The sequence below is a fragment of the Halichoerus grypus genome, chromosome 3, assembly GCF_964656455.1.
Source record: "Halichoerus grypus chromosome 3, mHalGry1.hap1.1, whole genome shotgun sequence".
Lineage (NCBI taxonomy): Eukaryota > Metazoa > Chordata > Mammalia > Carnivora > Phocidae > Halichoerus > Halichoerus grypus.
Genome location: NC_135714.1, coordinates 155,378,886 through 155,397,805, shown reverse-complemented (window position 1 = coordinate 155,397,805; position 18,920 = coordinate 155,378,886). Strand labels below are relative to the sequence as shown.

Below are 18,920 nucleotides of genomic sequence, written 5' to 3'. Positions count from 1 at the left end.
ACCCAAAGTCTGTTCTCCTAAGCACACGTGGAAAATGGAGTCCTGTTTAGAGAAAAGTGACTACTTGCCTGTGATACACTGATTTTTCCCAGTGTATCATTTCAGCATTTAAGCTAAAGTCTCCATTGATAAATAATATAATCAAGCCCCCCAGTCTGTAATGACACAGTACAAGAATGAGGGGTGTAAATACCACTCTTCTAGAGCCCAGAGTTGCTCTTATCCTTGGCTGTTTTCATCCTATTTGAAAAATAAAGGGAAAAAAAGCCCTAGCATGCTGGATTTCACTTCATGTATGACCCTTCTATACACACGTGGTGCCTACCCATCACAAAGCCAAAGCTCCTTTCTAGAATCTCATCCCATCCCTGAGCCAGCAAATTGGCCATTTACATATTTTTAGAAACAAACAAATGGCTTGAACTTTATTAAGAACAGACATGAGATAATTTCAGCACTTACTGCAGAAATATCTTCTGCTTATGTAATAGTCAATCCCAGAATAACTAATAAGAGGGGAAACTTCCACTGATTCAGCACTTACTGATCATCAGGCATTGTGCTGGACCCTACCACGTATGGAATATCTGATACACACCCAGCTCTTTATAGCAGTCCTCAGAGATAAATGTCATGGGGAAACTTAGGGTTTTTGATCTACAGGCCTGATACGCACATCAATGTGAAAATTACATGTATGTGGGCGCCTGGGTGGCTCAGTCAATTGAGCATCCAACTCTTGATCTTGGCTCAGGTCATGATCTCAGGGTCATGAGATCGAGCCCTGCATTGGGCTCGACACTTAACACAGAGTCTGATTGAGATGCTCACTCTCCCTCTGCCCCTCCCCCTGGCTCTTGTGCTCTCATTAAATAAATAAATAAAATCTTTTTTAAAAATTGTATGTATGTGGTAGAATAGGCATTTTTTTGTGTTCCATTACCTTAAATAGCATGCCCCTTCTCCCTGTCTCACTGAAGGCTGGGTCCATGGTTAGACATTGGAAAGATTACTTGTGTGGCTCTACAAAGACTACCCAGGGCTGGCCACTGTGTCAGAGCTGAGGTCTGTGCTTATGAGGTGTGGCCAATCTCTTTCTCAATCTGATGACATCGTTCCAACCTCCAAGCTCCCTTTGCCTCGTCCCCCAGGGGGACCTCTTGTCCCTGCCCTTCCGACTCACAAATGTGCATTGAAGCCCTCAGCAGAAATCAGACAAGCAAGGGGAACATCAGGCCTGAAAGTTACCTTGGCGAGCATCTGGATGCCTCTCCCTACTTCACAGTTAAAAGACGGAGTCCTAGACAGAAGAACCCTCTTGCCCCAGGTCAAGACAGAGGTGGACTTTAGGCTGCAGAGGCGGTCTCTACTTGCCTGGTACCTGGCCCTGGGATGATGAAGGCAGAGGAATATTGCTTCTGGGGGCCAGATAGAGGAGGTGTGACTCCAGATTGGATATCAAAGGCATGCTCCCAGCTGGGCCCTTTGCAATCTCTAAGAATTGGCTAGATCCTAAATTACCTACCCTGCCCTGCCTTGCTTTTTTCACAGAAACCACAATAAAGACCTTGCTCTCCCGGTTCCCATCACTCCCGACTTCGGCCTCCTGACCACCCAGGTGCTTTCCCACGTGGCCTTGTGTGGGTGCCGTGCCTCCCGTCCCCAGGACCCGGGTGCACACTAAACTCTGCTTTCCTGAGCTTCTCCCCTGTCTCCTCTTCTGGCATCACCTGAATGACCATTTCAGAAAAATACACAAAACAGGGTGCCTGGGTGGCTCAGTCGTTAAGCGTCTGCCTTCGGCTCAGATCATGATCCCAGGGTCCTGGGATCGAGTCCCACATCGGGCTCCCTGTTTGGCGGGAGGCCTGCTTCTCCCTCTCCCACTCCCCCTGCTTGTGTTCCTGCTCTCGCTGTCTCTCTCTCTGTCAAATAAATAAATAAAATCTTTAAAAAAAAAAAAAGAAAAATACACAAAACATGTTCAGGTGTCCAGGTTTACAGGGGAAGCTTGGAGAGATTGAGTGGCTCATTCGAGACAACACTGCTGGTAGGTGGCAGATCCGGCTTTCAACCCCAGCTATCCAACTCTCTGCCCTACCCCAGTGCGCGGCCCACCCCCCAATCCGCCCCAACCCCCACCCCTCGCTCTAGCAAGAGCCTACTCCAGGAGTTCCGGAGTTGCACTCCAGCTCCCCAGCCTGCCCCCAGCACAGTCACATGAGGCCCTAATCTGACGTCGGTGAGGGCAGCAAGCATGTTTCTCTGTTTCTATCTTTCTGGACAATTTGTTCCACAAGTGCTTGTTTTCAAACAGCTCAGTATCAGTCCCCCAGGGTTTCCACCCGGCTCTTGGTTGGATGATTTTCTCAAATCCATCTTTCTTCACTTGTTGAGCCTGTTGTAAAGTATTTTAAGGAGGTTGGAAATGATTCTCACTAATAGGCATGTAAGGAATCTGGGCCACACTTGCCAGGAATCTAGGCACTTACTGGGTTTCCTCTTCTCCAAACATGAGGTTGGCGGCCCCCATGTCAAATCTCTCACGTTGCCCTTCTTCCAAAATCGGACTCACGGTACAGTAAGATGCTTTGAGCTGAAAATGACCTGAATAATCATTTACTTCTCATTTTCACATGAGGCTATTAAGGCTGAGAAAGGTGATATGAAATGTTCCGGGTCATCTAGATGGCTGGTGGCAGAACCAGGGCTAGGAGTCATATTTCTTGAAAACCCAGGTCACATCTCTTTCTATCAGACCACACTGCTCTCCTACCCACCCACCTACTCATCTAATCGGCCCTGCAAATCGTCACTGACAATAATGCAAAAAGCATGTCCACCTAAACAGAGCTTTTCCAATTAAAAACCTTGACACTAAGAGTAAGAGTTACTTTGAAGTATTAATTAGTCCCCAGAGCATCTTGAATTCTTAGCTTGGATATCTGTAGTAATTGCAAAAGAGGCATATGAAATCGTGCCAGCGGCAATCATCAGTCACAATGTGATATCATGTGAATTCAGAGCCTTTCTACAATAGAGAAAAATCTTAATGACAATTTTAAACATACTGTAATAAAAAAACACTACCTACGTGTCATGTTTACAATTGTCAGTTTCAAAAACCGACAGCTTTGTGTGAAGTCCAAAAGATTATATAAAAGAAGCGGATTTTAGAATTTCATAGATTCTAAGAATTAGATGGGCCCTGAGACACATTAGAAAAGAAGGAATATTGAACCTACGATCCAAAGTCCTGCCCACCACTTAACTCAGATTCATCATTCTGAGTCTCTTCCTTTCCATCTAAAAATAGAATTAACAACATCTACCACAGGGGGTTGCTGTGAGGACCAAAGAAAAGAATAAACTTTAATTGAGCACTTACTATGGACCAGGCACTGAGTTATGTGTTTTATGCAGCTATTAACTCATTTGAGAAAAATGTGTGGGAAGAAAACCCCACATCTATTGCAAAGCCCTGTTCAAATTCAAACTATTGATATTCACGTACGCCCTCTGCTCTAGCTGCCCTCCCTTTCTTCACTGATTATCAGATTTGTGGGTGTTCATACTCATTATGGAACATCAAACAGGGGTTTACATTTCACAAAGCACTGTTATGCACTTGATCTTTTTTGTGTTTGTTACTTTCTGGTGACGTGAACACACAGTTCTTCACCTTCTTCGCCCGCAGGGTCCCCCAGTACTGTTCACCCCGGGACCTGTAATCATTTGGTACTTTGGAAAAGAGATCCCGGAACATTGACTCCCCTCTTTTCAAACTGCCCCTAAGCTTTTTGGCTCTCTCACTGTCTTCAGTGGGCAGACTGATCCTGGTAACTTGCCCTCCTCCATTTGCTCCCCTCGGGCCATATTTGAATCACTGTTGTACCTGGATTCAGAGCTATGCCCCAGGCCTCTGAGGAAGTTTACCTACCTCTCTATGCATCAATGATTAAACCCAAGGCAACTGCTTTTACCACTTGGACCGCACAGTACTGCTGAAGAAGTGTGTGGACTTGGCCCATGCTCATGCTGTTTGAATATCCCTGGCATTGAACTGCTTTCAGGGGGTTGGTGGGCTGTGAAAAAAATCCCTTAGCTGTCATTCAAAACCTTCTCCAAGCCCCTTAGTGCCCAAGCCTGCTTTATTCCTCACTCTATGAAGTAAAGCTCTACCTACTTTACCAATACAAGGGCCACTTAGCATGAACTCTACGTCCTCTGCACCTCACATCTCTCTGCATCCACACTGTTTCCTCTGAGATCAGAGAGTGAAGCATCCCGATCCCTTCTCGAGGTGACCTACAGCCTCTGCATTTCTATACCAACCCCACCCCCCACCCCCTCCCCACTAGCTCCCCACAGAAAGCATGTTGGGGGAGATGCCTGTGATTCCTTCAAGGACTCCTGCACAGCTGGAGTCCCCAGTGGGAGGGAGGGCGGGATGTGTTAAGGAGTTAACTACCAACTAGGGAGGATCCGCCACAAGACAGTCATTTAAATATTTGAAGACAGATCTCCTTTCCTTAAGGTTTCTAGTCCCTCCACTAACAAAGTCATTTTTTTAATGTGTTTCAGCTTGTCTGCATCCCATGGTAAAGGTTTAACAGCTAGTCCTCCAGGGGAACAACAAAAATCCCACTTTGTAGCGCTTGCCAATTTCTGAGGTGTAAATACTCCCACTATGGCCGATTTCAAGCTCCCGGCGTGACCTCACTAAATATGGAGTTGGGAAAAGATGCATACAGTTAGAGCCAATTCCAGCACTCCACAGTCTACATCCATCTATAACTGTAGTGCCCAGAGGATGGTTAGAAAAAACACTGAGGATGGTCAGAAAAAAACCTCACCTTATGACCAGCTTTGTAATAGCAGAGTCAGGAAAGCATTATCAATGGATGCTAAAATCATTGAGTGAAAAAAAGATGGTTGGTATCTGCACAATATCAAAGTGTCTCCCAAAGATCACTTCTTAATTAGAAATGGAATAAAGATACCTTTACAGTAGATAAAGACCTTAACCAAGTGATTATGTTTAACGTTACCAATAAAGGGAAAAAAATGATGCAATATGCCCCCTTATGTGATGCACTGAGCAGGATTTATGAAGTATTTCCACCAAGAATGTTTACCCTCTATCTAATCACGGGGAAATAATCAGATGCACTCAAAGTGAGGAATATTATAGCTAGCAGGTGACCTATGTTCTTCAAAAATATCAACGTCATGAGAAACAATGAAAGGCTAGGAGCCATTCTAGATAAAAGAAGACCAAAGAGACGTGATACAACTAAATGCCTGATACTGGATCAGATCCTGCGTCAGGGTTAAAAAAAAAAAAAAACGCTATGGAGGACATCACTGGAGCAATTGAAGAAAGTTAATTGTGGACTATATGTTTGTAATTGTACCAAAGTTGAATTTCTGAATTTAACAACTATAAGGGGTGATATAAGAGAATTCCCTTGCTCTTGGAAGTAAATACTAAAGTATTTAGGGGTGAAGCTTGCAATTTACTTTCAAACGGTTCCACAACAATAAAAATAGTAATAACAATATGGGGGGGACTTGGAGAGAGGGAGAGAGAGAGAGGGAGAGGGGGAAATGTAGCGAAGTGGTAACGGTTGATGGACCAAGATGAAGGGTATATGAGTGCTTATTATGTTTTGAACTTCTCTGTAGGTTTAAAATGTTTTCAAAATTTAAAAAAATGGAAAAAAGAAAGACAAACACTGAGGAGTTGTGGAGTTGTCTAAATTACATTGGGCGCAACAGGACTATCACCTCCCTTATTCTCCATACTATACCTCTATTAATATAAGTTCGACTGCAATCGCTTTTGGTGAGCAGCCACATCATACATTTACTCATACTGCCAACCTCAAACCCTAAACCTTGCTTTAAAAACTGCTATCAAGCACTGTAGCACAGAATCTCATGCCCATCCATATCAGATTCTCAGGTCTGGGCTAGCTAGCTTCCTGGGCCTCAGACTCATTTTGGATTCTGGTTCTGCATTCCTTTGAATTGAATGCGGATCTCTGTGAACCGCAAAGAACATAAACATGTTATCCGGGATTGAACTACATTCAACAAAATTTATTGAGCACAACGTGCAAAGCAGTGGATCGGCTACTAAGAAATCAGCAATAACTAAATAAGATGTGATCATTGATTGTAGGCTTCCGGAAGGTAAGAACTAGGCCTTATACTTCCTTGGTCACCCACAGCACCCAGTGGTAGTGAACAGGTGGTAGATACTTATTAACTATCTGTTTTGGCCCCACATAGGTGAGCAGGCAAAGGGCTTAAAGAGACAGTTCCCTTAAGAGATGATATAATGAATAATCAAATATATGAAAAACTTTATGAGATCATTAGTTATCAAAGAGATATAAAATAAAACGAATGAAATCTCTCTAAAAATAATGGGACAGTGCTACATCATGCTGGCAAGGGTACGGTGAAAACTAGTACTTTTATACATCGTTGATGACAGTGTAAAATGCTTTTGGAAAGCAATTTGGCAAGATGTATCAAGAGCCATAAAAATGTTCACATCCTTTGTGAACATAATCTCACCCTTGGGAGTTTACCCTAAGGAAATAATCCAAAAGAAGGGAAACACTATATAGCACAAAGAAACTCATCGCCCTTTTATTTCAGAAGTGAACAATGGAAAAATCATGAATGAACAATTCAAGAATAATTAAATCGTGGGTATATCAGTTAGATGGACTTTGATGAAGCCCCGCAAATGACAGCTATGAGGTTTATTATGCAACAGTGTGGGAAATGCATATGCTATAATATTGAGCAAGGAGGCGCGTGCGCACGCACGCACACACACACACAGAGGATTAAAAGAAAACTGGGATTGCAGGGGCGCCTGGGTGGCTCAGTTAGTTGAGCATCTGACTCTTGATTTCAGCTCAGGTCAAGATCCTGTCAGGGTCTTGAGATCAAGCCCCCCATTCGGCTGGCTCTGTGCTGGGCGTGGCGCCTGCTTAAGATTCTCTCTTTCTTCCTCTGCCCCTCCCCCTCCTCTCCCCCACCCCTGCACGCAGGTATGTGCACGCACACTCTCCCTCTCTCTGTCTAAAAAAAAAAAGAAAGAAAAAGAAAACTGGGATTGTTGAAAATAATTGATTTTTTAGAGCAGTGGAATTCTGAGTAATTTTTACTCTATTTCCTGATGGTATTGCTTTGTTGAGCAATATAAAGAATTTAAAATAGTCAAGAAAGGAATGAAGGAGGAAAGGATTGTGTTATGGGCTAAAGTGTGTCCTCCCTTGGCAAAAAAAAAATTTGTATATTGAAGTCCCAACCCTCAATACCTTATCATGTTAACAATATTTGGAGATGAGGTCTTTAATGGGGTGATTAAATTACAATGAAGTCATTAGGGTTGGCCCTAATCCAATATGACTGGTGTTCTCATAAGAAGAGGAAAAGATGGCAGGCACATGCCGCGCAGAGAGGCAGCAAAAGATTGGCCGCCTGCATACCAAGCAGGAAGGCCTCAGAGGAAATCAATCATGCCAGCACCCTGATCTTGAACTCTCAGTCTCTAAAACTGTGTGAAAAATTCCATTTCTATTGTTTAAGACACCCGGTCTGTGGTATTTTGTGATGGTAGCCCCAGCAGGCTAAAACAGACTACAATACAGACAGGGCTAACCCAGCTATATCCAAGGATCTGATACCCAGGAGGCTGGATGGGCTGGAGTGGCCATTGCTCACACCCCCCAGGACCAGAGACTCTAACGAGGTCCTTTTTGCCATCTTCATCCCAGTGAGGGGAACGTCCAGTTTTCAGGCAGTGGCTCTAAAACTTGCGACAAATCAGAAAAGCACACAAGTAACTTGAAGATTACAGCTTGGAGATTCTGATTCAGGAACAGGTGGGCTGTGGGACTCTGCATTTCCAACAACAACCCTGCCCCGTTCCTGTTTTGGTGACATAGTCCTGTGAGAGCTGTGGGATGATGGGAGTTCATTATCCCCTGAGTGCATTGCTCTCTTCTCTATTCTCTCTCAACCTCTTCTGTCTCTCCCAGGAAACAGAGGTCTCACGTGGTCACGATGTCCCGTTGGAAGTTCAAGGGCAAGCTGATTTAAAAATCCGAAGGGTAAGCAAGGCCACTTCCAAGTATACACCCAAATGAATAGAAAGCAGGGATTCTAACAGGTATTTGCACACCCGTGTTCACAGCAGCATTATTCACAATAGCCGAAGGGCGGAAGCAACCCCAGCAGTTGAACCAACCCATTGATGGATGAATGAATGAATAAACAAAATGTGGTCCATACACAAAGGAATATTACTCAGCCCTAAAAAGGAAGGAAAGCCCTGTCACAGGCCGCACCATGGATGAGCCTTGAAGACATTAACTATGCTAAGTGCAAGAAGCCAGTCACAAAAGGAAAAATACTGTATGATTCCACTCACATGAGGTACCAGGAGTAGTCAAATTCACAGAGACATAAAATGGAATGGTGGTTGCCAGGAGTGGGAAGGGCGGCAGGGAGGAATGGGAAATCAGGGTTTAAAAAATACAGACTTTCCGTTTGGGAGGATGAAATGCGCTCTGGAGATGGATGGGGATGACAGTTCCGCAGCGTGAACGCACTTAACCACCACTTAACTATATATTTAAAAGTGGTTAAGATGGTAAGTTTCAGGTCTATCTCACCACAATAAAAAAAAAAAAATTCTAAAGGGGAACTAAAGAGAGGAGCTGGGGTGGGGTGGGGCCAGGAAGATGGACTAAGCCTGGGGCTAGGGCTGGGGACGCCCTAGGGTGAGGGTGGGACTTGGGGAAGAGTCTGGCTGGGTCCCGGCAGGCAAGCACTCTGGGCAAGCTTACTCAGGCTCTGCCGGGTCCCACCCAAGGCCGCATGATAAATGGGCCCACTGAGAGCCACTCCGGGCAGCCCTGCTCTGCTTTCACAACTGGAGTTTCAGGACCTGGCCTGAGGCCCGGGGGCTGGAATCTTCTTTCCCTTCCCCCACCTTCTCGGCCATCAAATGTCAGGTGGAGGGGTCTGGAACTGGCCCTGCTCTTTGGGGACATCAGGACTGCCAGCCAGCCCTTCGGCCACCAGGAGGAAGAGCGCAGCCTCGGGCTCATGTGTTTGGGCTTTCTGTGTCAGGGGCTTGAATGCTCTTCAAACTGCCCATTCCTATGGGGTTTGGTGGGTAACGTTCCCAAGTCCCTCTCCAAGTAAGAAAAACAAACAGCTGAGAGCTCGCGGTTCCAGCTGTGGGACACTTTCCAAGACAGAGAGGAAGAGAAAAAAAAAAAAAAATTCCGGCCCCAAATGCCTCGTTAAATCGAAAGCATTGGGCTGCAGAAAGGAATGGGAACTTCTCCATAACCTCCAGTTTTATCAAGGAAATTTAAAAATCCATTCTCGACTTCATAATGTGCAATGTGGTACCACAGCCCTTTCTGTCGATCTGTTTGGATGATATGCACCATGGAGGCCGACATCATAAAAAGCCACATGGCCAGGCTGTGGGAATCAGTACACATGGGTGGAACAAGAGAACTGGCTCAGAACTAGCCTTCTTTGTGGGAAATCACCCTCCTCGTCCCTCAGGACCAGGTGCCTCAGTTTCCCTCTGTACTTCTTGCCCTGAGGCCATGTGGTGTGGAGGCTGGCACTGGGAACTTCGGAAGACCAGGCCTGTTTTGATCACGGGGGAGCAGAGCCCTTCCTGCCTGGCCCAGAGCTCTGCTTTCAAGCTGATCTGCATTCCCTCGGGGCGGGGGGGGGGGCAGGTGGAAACCAGGCAGGGGCAGTGGGGGTTCATGGCATGAGCTCTTGACTAGGAAACCAGAGGCTGAGCCCCGGCTGAGCCCCTAGCTTCCGGTGCCATTTACATTTAATGAACACCTGTTCACCTGTGAGGACTCTCAGGCTCTTTGAGCCTCAATCTTCTCACCTGTAAATGGGGTTCACTGTATCTAGCTCACAGTATTATGTGAAAATCGAGTGACATAATGAATGTGAAATACAACACTACTGTGATAATTTGGTGGCAGTGGGGGGTGGGGGACGTAGCTGCCACCTGTGGGAAGGCAGAGGCCTTGGGGACTGCACACAGGCTGGCTGAGGAATCAGGCCCTGGGCCCGCATGAGAACTCAGAGTGGGAGGGAGGGAAGAAGAGTGCAGATTAGCTGTTGTACATGATTCACCCCCAGCTGACCTCCTTCTGCCTCGACCGCATCCCATTAAAAGAACTTTTCCCTGTGGAAACTGCTATACTCCCAGCAACGCGAGCCAGATGGGAAAAGCCCCTGCCTGACAGACAGTGTTTTGGGTCTGCATCCTCCCCTACTGGCGGCCTGGGCGAGGACAGGGTGGTGAACACGGGTGTGGCTCCCGCAGAGGAGGTGGGGGCTGCAGAGGGGTGGGATGCTAAAGGGGCCGCTGTCTCAGCCACAGGAAGGAAGCTGCCGGAAGTCCTGGGGCTGGAGTGAGCTGGTGCCACGCAGGAAGGAGAGCGGGCTGCCTCTGGGCTGGTGTGGGGAGCAGGCTTTTGATGTGCAAACTAACCAGTGAGGAAGCTCTAAACGGGTCCCTAGCAGCACACCATCATCCAGCTCCCCCGCGGTGAGACTTGGGCCAAGCAGCGCCGCCCACTGGCTGCCTCTGAGCTGAGTCCTTGCAGCAGGGGGAGGGCTTAGCACAACTGCCACTGCCAAGTGGAGGCCCGCGCCCCCAAGCCTGAGGCAGTGACACCAAACACATTCATTGCCATTAAATGACCCATGTCTCTGCTTCGACAAGAGCCAAACTTCAGAGGTGCCAGAAACACGTATGCCTACCCGGAACCCGGTCCAGGCTCCCCCCCATCCCCTGTGCAGTCCGGTACCACGGTGGGCCTTACGCCCATGCTTGGGGACACCAGGCATGGCTGCACATCCAAGTCCTGTCCCCCTGCCCCTGACACCGCAAATAGCTCCCGCTTTGCCACCCTCTGGCCAGCGACGTGATTGGCCCTCAGCAGGGTGATCCGGTGCCCTGGAAGACAGCTGGGCCTGCAGGACAGCAAATTCCACAGTGCCAGGTCCCCGGAGCATGGCCCAGAAGAAGGGGGTCTCAGGCTCCGGAAGGGCATGTTCTCTTAGTCCCGAGGACTCCTCCTCGCCTTGTGGGATTGGATGTGGCCAGCTGAGAGACTGAGTGGGGACCTCTAAAGTATGGGGAAGGGGTAGGGGCTCCAGTCCATTTGCCTGGGTCTCAAGGCAGCACTAACCTTGTCCATCATCAGGAGCCTCAATGCTGACTTTTTTTCCCTCAAATATACGTGAACAGATACCATCTACGCATTTATTCAATCAATCCCATTGAGATCTGTTATAAAAAGCCTAGTTGAGTGCTCAGCTCCATGAGAAAAAAATAGGTTAGCATGGACTAAGCCGCTTTGTTATGTATTTCCCACCAAGAATGAGCGTACTGGGATTCCTTTCCAAGAGGAATGGTAGTGCTTGAATCCACTGTCTCATTCAAGGGCCACCATATTCCTCAGAGGATGGCATGAAGATCCCCACTTTACAGATGAGCAAACTGCAACTCAAAGAGCTTCAGTAATTTGCCCAAAGTCACAGAGTAAAAATGGAACAGGATGGGATTGGGACCCCAAGTCTGTGTAATTCCAAAATTTAGGCTAGTGTGGATGATACAAAGGTATTCAAATATGGTCCCCGTGCTCGTGGAGGTCATGGTTTCATGGAGAGTCAGACATAGAAACCACCGGCCTTTGTATAAGACCAAGATTAAAAACGTGCTAAATGCATGCAAAAGGGGAACGCTGCAGGATCAGGTACCAAGGATACTTCCTAGGACCTAGAATTTCACAGCTGATGGGACTTCAAAAGTCCAGCTCAGAAATTGTCAACCTGGAGTCCCTGCATAACCTCTAAAGCACCCCAAAGTAAAAATGGGCTTTGTCAGAGGTCAACAACTGGTGATCATCGATGTGCCAAATGATCAGGTCCTGAGGCTCCCAGAGGAAGGCCTCCTGCCTGAGGTCACAGAGCCAGTGGCAGTGCTGGAACGAAGGGCCAGAGGCTGGACCACCAGTGGGAACCAGAGGGGCCCTGTCTGCCCTGTGCAGCCACTGATATTCCCATGGCCATAAGGGAAGGCAGAAGATGAAGTCCCATCTAGAATGTGGGCACACAGCCTGCCAGATGCCCAGAAGACTGCATTAGTTTATAGGAGCCAGGGGACCAAGGGAGCCAAGCCCTTCCTCTTTCCCATGAGAGAGAGGGTCTTGGACAAATTTTAAATTTTCTTGTCTATATTCTAGTATTTTAACATCTTAAAACACCTTCCTGGCAGGGGAGAGACTGCATCTTTCTGGGCTACCCAGTTCTTAGGGATAGCAAAGGGCCCCAGCAGGAGCGTGCTTTTGCTATGCAAACTAACCAATCCAGAGCCACACTTCTTCTGTGGGGCTTGGTGCACCCCAGGAGGCAATTTTCCTCTTTCCTAAGCATCTGCAGGTCCAGGTCCAAGCAATTGGAGACCACCCAGATAGCCCAGAGCCACCAAAGTTGTTCAAACCAGCCAGTCCTGAACTGCTGTTCATCTTTCATTACCTGCAGAAACCCCAGTGAAGGCCATGGCCTAACTCCTCCTCTCGCTCCTGTCTTCTACCTCCTGACCACCCTGCTGCTTCCCCCTGTGGCCCTGCACTGTGTCCTTAAGACTTGTGTGTACCATAAACTCTGTTTTCCTGAGCCTCTCTTTTGCCTTCTCTTGCCGCACCTGACTGACCATATCATAAAAGAATACAAAACAGGGAGGTCCCTTGAGATTGTGCGGGAGAAGGGCAAGTCCTAAATGCTTTCTTGCTTTCAAAGCTTTTCACCAGGAAAAGTGTACTTTCATTCCTTGGAGTACTGGATTGAATAGTGCTGCCCCCCCCAATTCATGTCCACCCAGAACCTGGGGGTGGCCTTTGGAAAGAGGGTCTTTGCAGATGTAATCCAGTTAAGGTCATACTGGATTAGGGTGGGCCCTAAATCTAATACGACCGGTGTCCTTACAAGAAGAAGGGAATTTGGATATAGAGATACAGACACACAGGGAGAAAGCCATGTGAGGACAGAGGCACAGATTATAAAGATGCATCTACAGGCCAAGAAAGGCTGCTGACAACCACCAGAAGCTAGAAGAGATAAAGAAGTATTCTCCCCTAGGGTGTCCAGAGGAAAGGTATGGCCACTTATACCTTGATTTGGGACTTCTTATCTCCAGAACCATGAGAAAATAAATTTCTATTGTTCTAAGCCACCCAGTTTGGGGTACTTTGTTATGACAGCCCTAAGAAATTAATACATGTGGACAGTCATTTTCTGATCAACCCAAGTTTGAATATGAGGGTCTAGGTAGGGATACCAGTTTGTAAAGACCAAGTCCTTGGAAAGGTGGTGAACAGTGACTCTCTTTCTGCCTTTGCCGCCACCACCTAAGGGCATGGGCTGCAGACCCAGCAAAGCACTGCTGACCTTGGCCCCTGAGCCCTCAGGCGGGTGCCCACTTTTGCAGAATAAGGTCTGATGCACACAGATATCTGACCCCTGAAGTAGAACTAGTGAAGGATTTTTTTTTCATCCTTGTTATGGACTGAATTTTGTACCTCCCTCCACCACCACCCAAATTATATGTTGAAGCCCTAATCCCCACTGTATTTGCGGATAGGGCCTTTGAGGAATTAATTAAAGTTAAATGAGGTCATAAAGGTGGGGTCCTAATCCAACAGGACTGTGGCCTTATGAGAGAGAGAGAGAGAGAAAGACACCAGGGATGCATGCGCAGAGAAAAGGTCATGTGAGGACATAGTGAGAAGGTCATGGTCTGTAAGCCAAGGAGAGAGGCCTCAGGGGAAAAGCAAACCTGCTGCCATCTTCATCTTGGACTTCTATCCTCCTGACTGTGAGAAAATAAGTTTCTGTTGTTCAGGCTGCCCGGTTTGTGAGATTTTATTATAGTAGCTCAAGGTAACTAATACGATCTTGTTCCCTCTTTCTGCAGCCTAATCCGGAGGGAAACCAAATGGCCCAAAGATGTTAACCAGGCCCAAAGGCCATGAAGAAGCAATCGGATGGGAGGGGGTGGGATGGTGGAGTGGTTTGCCAAGAGGAGCGATCTGAAAGACCTAGGGGGAGGGGTCCATGGAGCCCCGTAGTCAAAGCAACAGGGAGGCCCTGGCAAGGGTCAGGAAAGGGACTCTTTGAGTGGCCCCAAAGTCCAGAGTGAAGGGGCATGGGTGACATGCTGCAGGAGCCCTTTACTCTTTCCACACAGTGGGGACCCGGTGGGCCATGGGACCCTGGGCTAAAAAGGGCAATCCTGCACCCTCCCGAATGCAGCCAGCCACAGAACAACATCTTCATTAACCAACTGTTGTGTCCCAGCCCTCATGCTGAGTTGGAAACTTTAGCATCCAACAACAGGGATTTGGTTAAAGAAATGATAATATATCCATAAAATGGACTTGAGTTTGGGTTTGGGCATGTTGAATTGGAGGTGCCCAGGAGTACTTCAAAGGGAGCTCTTGAGAAGGCAGTTGCCTGTATGGAAAGAATTAGGGACTTGAAGTCCTCAGAACACACTCGAGCTGGCAGAAGCTGTGAAAGCAGGTACATATTAGGAGACACAGGTCACAGCACTGAGGTGCACTCCTAACATGGAAGGAGGTGGGCATGTTGGGGGCGGGTAGTCAGAAAAAACAGTCTGCCCTGTGCACAGCTAATAGGAATGCCAACTGGTGCAGCCTCTACGGAAAACAACTTAGGGAGGTTCCTCAAAAAAAATTTTAAAAAAGAACTACTTTCTGGGCCAATAGTCCCACTTCCGGGCACATACCCAGAGGAAATAAAATCAGGAACTTGGAGAGATAGGTATCTGCAGCCCCATATTCATTGAAGCATTATTCACAATAGCCAAGACATGGAAACAACCTGTGTCTGTGGACAGATGAAGGGATAAAGAAGATGTGGTACAGACATACAATGGAATATTGTTCAGTCATAAAAAAGAAGGAGATCCTGCCATCTGCGACAACATGGATGAACCTGGAGGACATGATGCTGACTGATGTAAGTCAGACACAGGAAGACAAACTGTAGGGTCTCACTTATATGTGGAAGCTAAAAAACTCAAACTCATAAAAACAGAGAGCAGAGTGGTGACTCCCAGGGGCTTCGAGTGGGGAGATGTTGGTCAAAGGGTACAAAGGTGCAACTATACAGAATGAATAAGCTCTGGAGAGCTAATATACGGCATGGTGACTAGAGTTAACAATATGTAGCGTACAGTTGAAATTTACGAAGAGGGTAGATCTGACGTTTTCTCACCAAATGTACAAAAATTCTAATTATGCAAGGTGATGGTTAGGGTGATTAGCTTGATTGTGGTGATCATTTCATAATGTCTATGTAAACAAAACATCACATCGTACACCTGAAATATATATAATTTTTATTAGTCAATTATACCTTATTAAAGCTGGAGCCAGGGAGCTAAAGGCAAAAGGAAAGGAAGAGAGAAAAAGAAAACCAGTTTAAAGAGAAACTTGGAGCATTTGACTTTATTCCCATTACCCTGGGAGAATGACTTCACCCCCAAGGAAGGTAGAAGTTCTTAGAAGTTCACCAAGCACTGCATTTCAAGAACCAAGGGAGGCTCCAGAAAGCATGTGTCTGGTGGAGATGACAGCTGGGACCCTTGAGGAGGGTGCCGGGGAAGACAGAGCCTCCCAGAGGATCAGGAGTCTGGGGGCCTCTGGAGCCTGGGATGCAAGTCCCCATCAGCCACAGAGGCAAGGGGAATGCTGAGCATGACACTTCCCCACCCCCGCCTTGGTCTCTTCTACAAAGTTGAGGCCAGGACTAATCCTTCCCAGCCCTGGTTTCCTTTGTCATTCGGCCTCTCCCTTCCTGCGTGCCCCTGGGACACTTGCCCAGCCTCTCCATTTGTGGTAGGAGTGTCCTCTGGTCACAGATTCGAGGGAGCCTCTGTTGGCAGCCCTCCACACCCAAGTAGGGGCAGTACACGCACACATGTGGGGAGTAAGTAAGGAATAGACCCGCCGGCCCCACCTGAGAGTAGGCTGCTGGCTCCAGGACAGCCAAAACTATGTTAGGTGCCATGTTCTCAGGGTTCCAGAAGGATTCCTGTGGCTTTTTAAAAGGGTGGCTTTATTAAAACACCAACATCTGAGGAAATTGAAAGAGAATGTGTACCAATAAAGCCTCTCACGCCACCACAGTGGTCTCCATTCCTCCCAGTCCCCCCTCCCTCCTTCTGCACGCATATCTGCTTGCACACTGCACTCCGAGGATGCACAGGCACTAGGGCAGTCTGTTTTCTCCTAACATTATTTCATAAACACTCTCCTATGTTGCTTATTAGTTAGCATTTGGAATGGCTATGTAATATTCCTTTGTGTTGTTTTGTCATAATTTAGTTAAATAACCCGCTAAAGTTGGACATCTAGGTTATTTCCAGTTTTGAGTGATCATGAATAACGTTACTAAGAGTTTTATATACACATCATTTTCTTTCATTGTAATCATTTCCTTCAGGCCAGTGGAGTAGGATTTCTGAGCCAAAGGATATAAACTGCTTTTATAGATCCTGAAAGGACATTGACTTCCTGAAGGCAATCTGCTTGTTTATTTGTGCTCAATGGCCCCAGCTAACGGTCAGGGGACAAGTGTTAATGGGTAAATAAGAGATGCCTTTCCTCAGACTCCTCCCGGAAAGATGCAGTTTTTCCAAAACTCTGGCAGATCATATGCTGAAATGTTTCACAGAGGACAACTGGCCTTCTCACTGTTGACAACAACAAGGAGAAACAAAGCCCAGTGCAGAAGAAACCCCTCCCAAGTTGACTCAGGGTGGCTTTGTGTGAATCCCCTGTTTCCCTTCCTGGGAACTGGCACCATTGCGTCCTAGGAGTCACTTGGGACACCTTCACTGCCCTCCCCATGTTCGTGCAGGTGCTAAGTGGGGAAGGGGGGATCCAAAGACCCCTCTTAGAGATGGGGATCTCTGGGACAAGGGGGGGCTAGCTCCAGGTTGCCTTACTAGATGACAGCTGAGCTCAGACCCGTGCTCTCGTTAGAGAGAAGCATGGCGAGAGACCATTGGGAGAGACCACCCATGACCCCTGAGCTGGAATGGAGCCTGGGCCTGCCTTTCTTCTGGGATTTCCCAAGGAGGGGAGGCTGTGGGATGGGACTGCAGGAAGGGGCTTCCCACCCACCCACCCCAGTATCCCTTGGATTGCTCTAAAAAAGGATCTCAGGGAATGTGGGGCTCTTGCAAAGATGCAAAGGGAAGGGCAGGAGCCCAGGGATGCCTGGCAGCCATCAGACCACATGGGGCTGCCAGCTGGAAGGGTAGTTGGGGCCAAGAAGGCAGGCTTCCCATCTCTGATAGGGACTTCTCAGAAATGGAGGGCATGGGTGGAAGCTGGACATTATTCTAAGAAGACCAAACACACCATCTATCTAGAGGCCATAGCAATGGGCCACCACCAGCCTCTCCTGGAACCAGAGAGAGACAGGGAGGGCCATCACCCACCACCACCAATGTCCCCACAGATTTGAGACTGGCTGGTTATGTGAGAAGCTCTCTGCTTTGCTATCCTTCCTCCTGGACCTGTAAAATTATTGATCATTTATCTGAAATTCAAATTTATCAGGGCATCCTGTATTTTTATTTGGTAACTCTCCACAATTGGGAGGCAATTGGAAGGGTCCAGGTGAGAGATGATGGGGTCCATCAGGGTTTGCTGATAGGGTGAACATGGGAGGCAGGTGAGAGAAATCTAGAAGGATAACTTGGTGTTTGGTTAATACAACTGGGTAGATCATGGTGTCATTTACAGAGATGGAGAAGAATCGGGGAGAAACAATTTTGGGAGGGAAAAACAAGAGTTCTGTTCACATGTTGAGTTTGAGATGCTTATTAAATAACCAAGCGGGAACGGCACAAGTAGGTGGTTGAACATATTAGTCTGGGATTTGGGGCAAAAGTCAGTGGTGAGGACAGAGATGAAATATGATGGAATTTGATGAAGGACACCAGCAAGAGAGCTCAATGAAAGAAGGGAAGAAGACCAAGGACTGAGCTCCTAGTTACTCCAAGATTTAGAGGTGAAGCAGGTGGGAGCAGAGCGTCATAGGAGACCAATGGATTGCTTCCCTGAATTAAATCAGAACTTCTCTGAATATGTTAGTAACTCTTTTTTGAGATTTATAGGGAAACATTTATTGAGCCCCTGGCATAAGCTAGGCATTGTGCAAGGCACTTTATGTGTTAGCTCAGTGAATCGTCACAAATACTGGCTAGCGATCGCTATTGTCCCCATTTTAATGGTTTTTTTTTAATGAGTATTAAATCATTTCTGCAGATCACAACTCATAAGTGATCAAGCTGGTATCTGAATTTAGGTTTGCCTCGTTCTAAACCATCTGTTTTTTGAACTGCACCATGTTTTATAAGGTTGTTTGTTTTTAGTTTTTCACATCTGCTTTTCCGGTTGGTAAGATCTTTATGTCAGGGACCCTTCTTTATTTCTCTCCATATCTCTCTGTGCCTCGGTGCCAGGCACATTGCTGGCACTCAACAAATGCTTGCTGTTTTGGATTTGATGCAAGAGGGCTCTACGCCCCTGGGTAGGGGCAGAAGATGCAATTTGCCTACAAGATCCTAACAGAAATGCTGAGAGTTTATATCTTCCCTCCAACAGGGTGGAGAACAAGAGCTTGTGAGTTGCTAGGCTTTCTTCCCAGTCCAAACTCAAAGCCATCAGTTAGTGACAACATCTACTTGATAGTTCTGGCCCATGCCAGCAGAAGATAGAGCCACAAGGCAGATG

General features: G+C 47.1%; 1 protein-coding gene across 2 annotated transcripts in view; it reads right to left on the bottom strand.

Moving 5' to 3' along the window:
• SCARA5 (scavenger receptor class A member 5) overlaps nucleotides 1-18,920 on the bottom strand; it is a 120,548-nt gene that overhangs the window by 62,147 nt on the left and 39,481 nt on the right. The gene's annotated exons all lie outside the window — the stretch shown is intronic.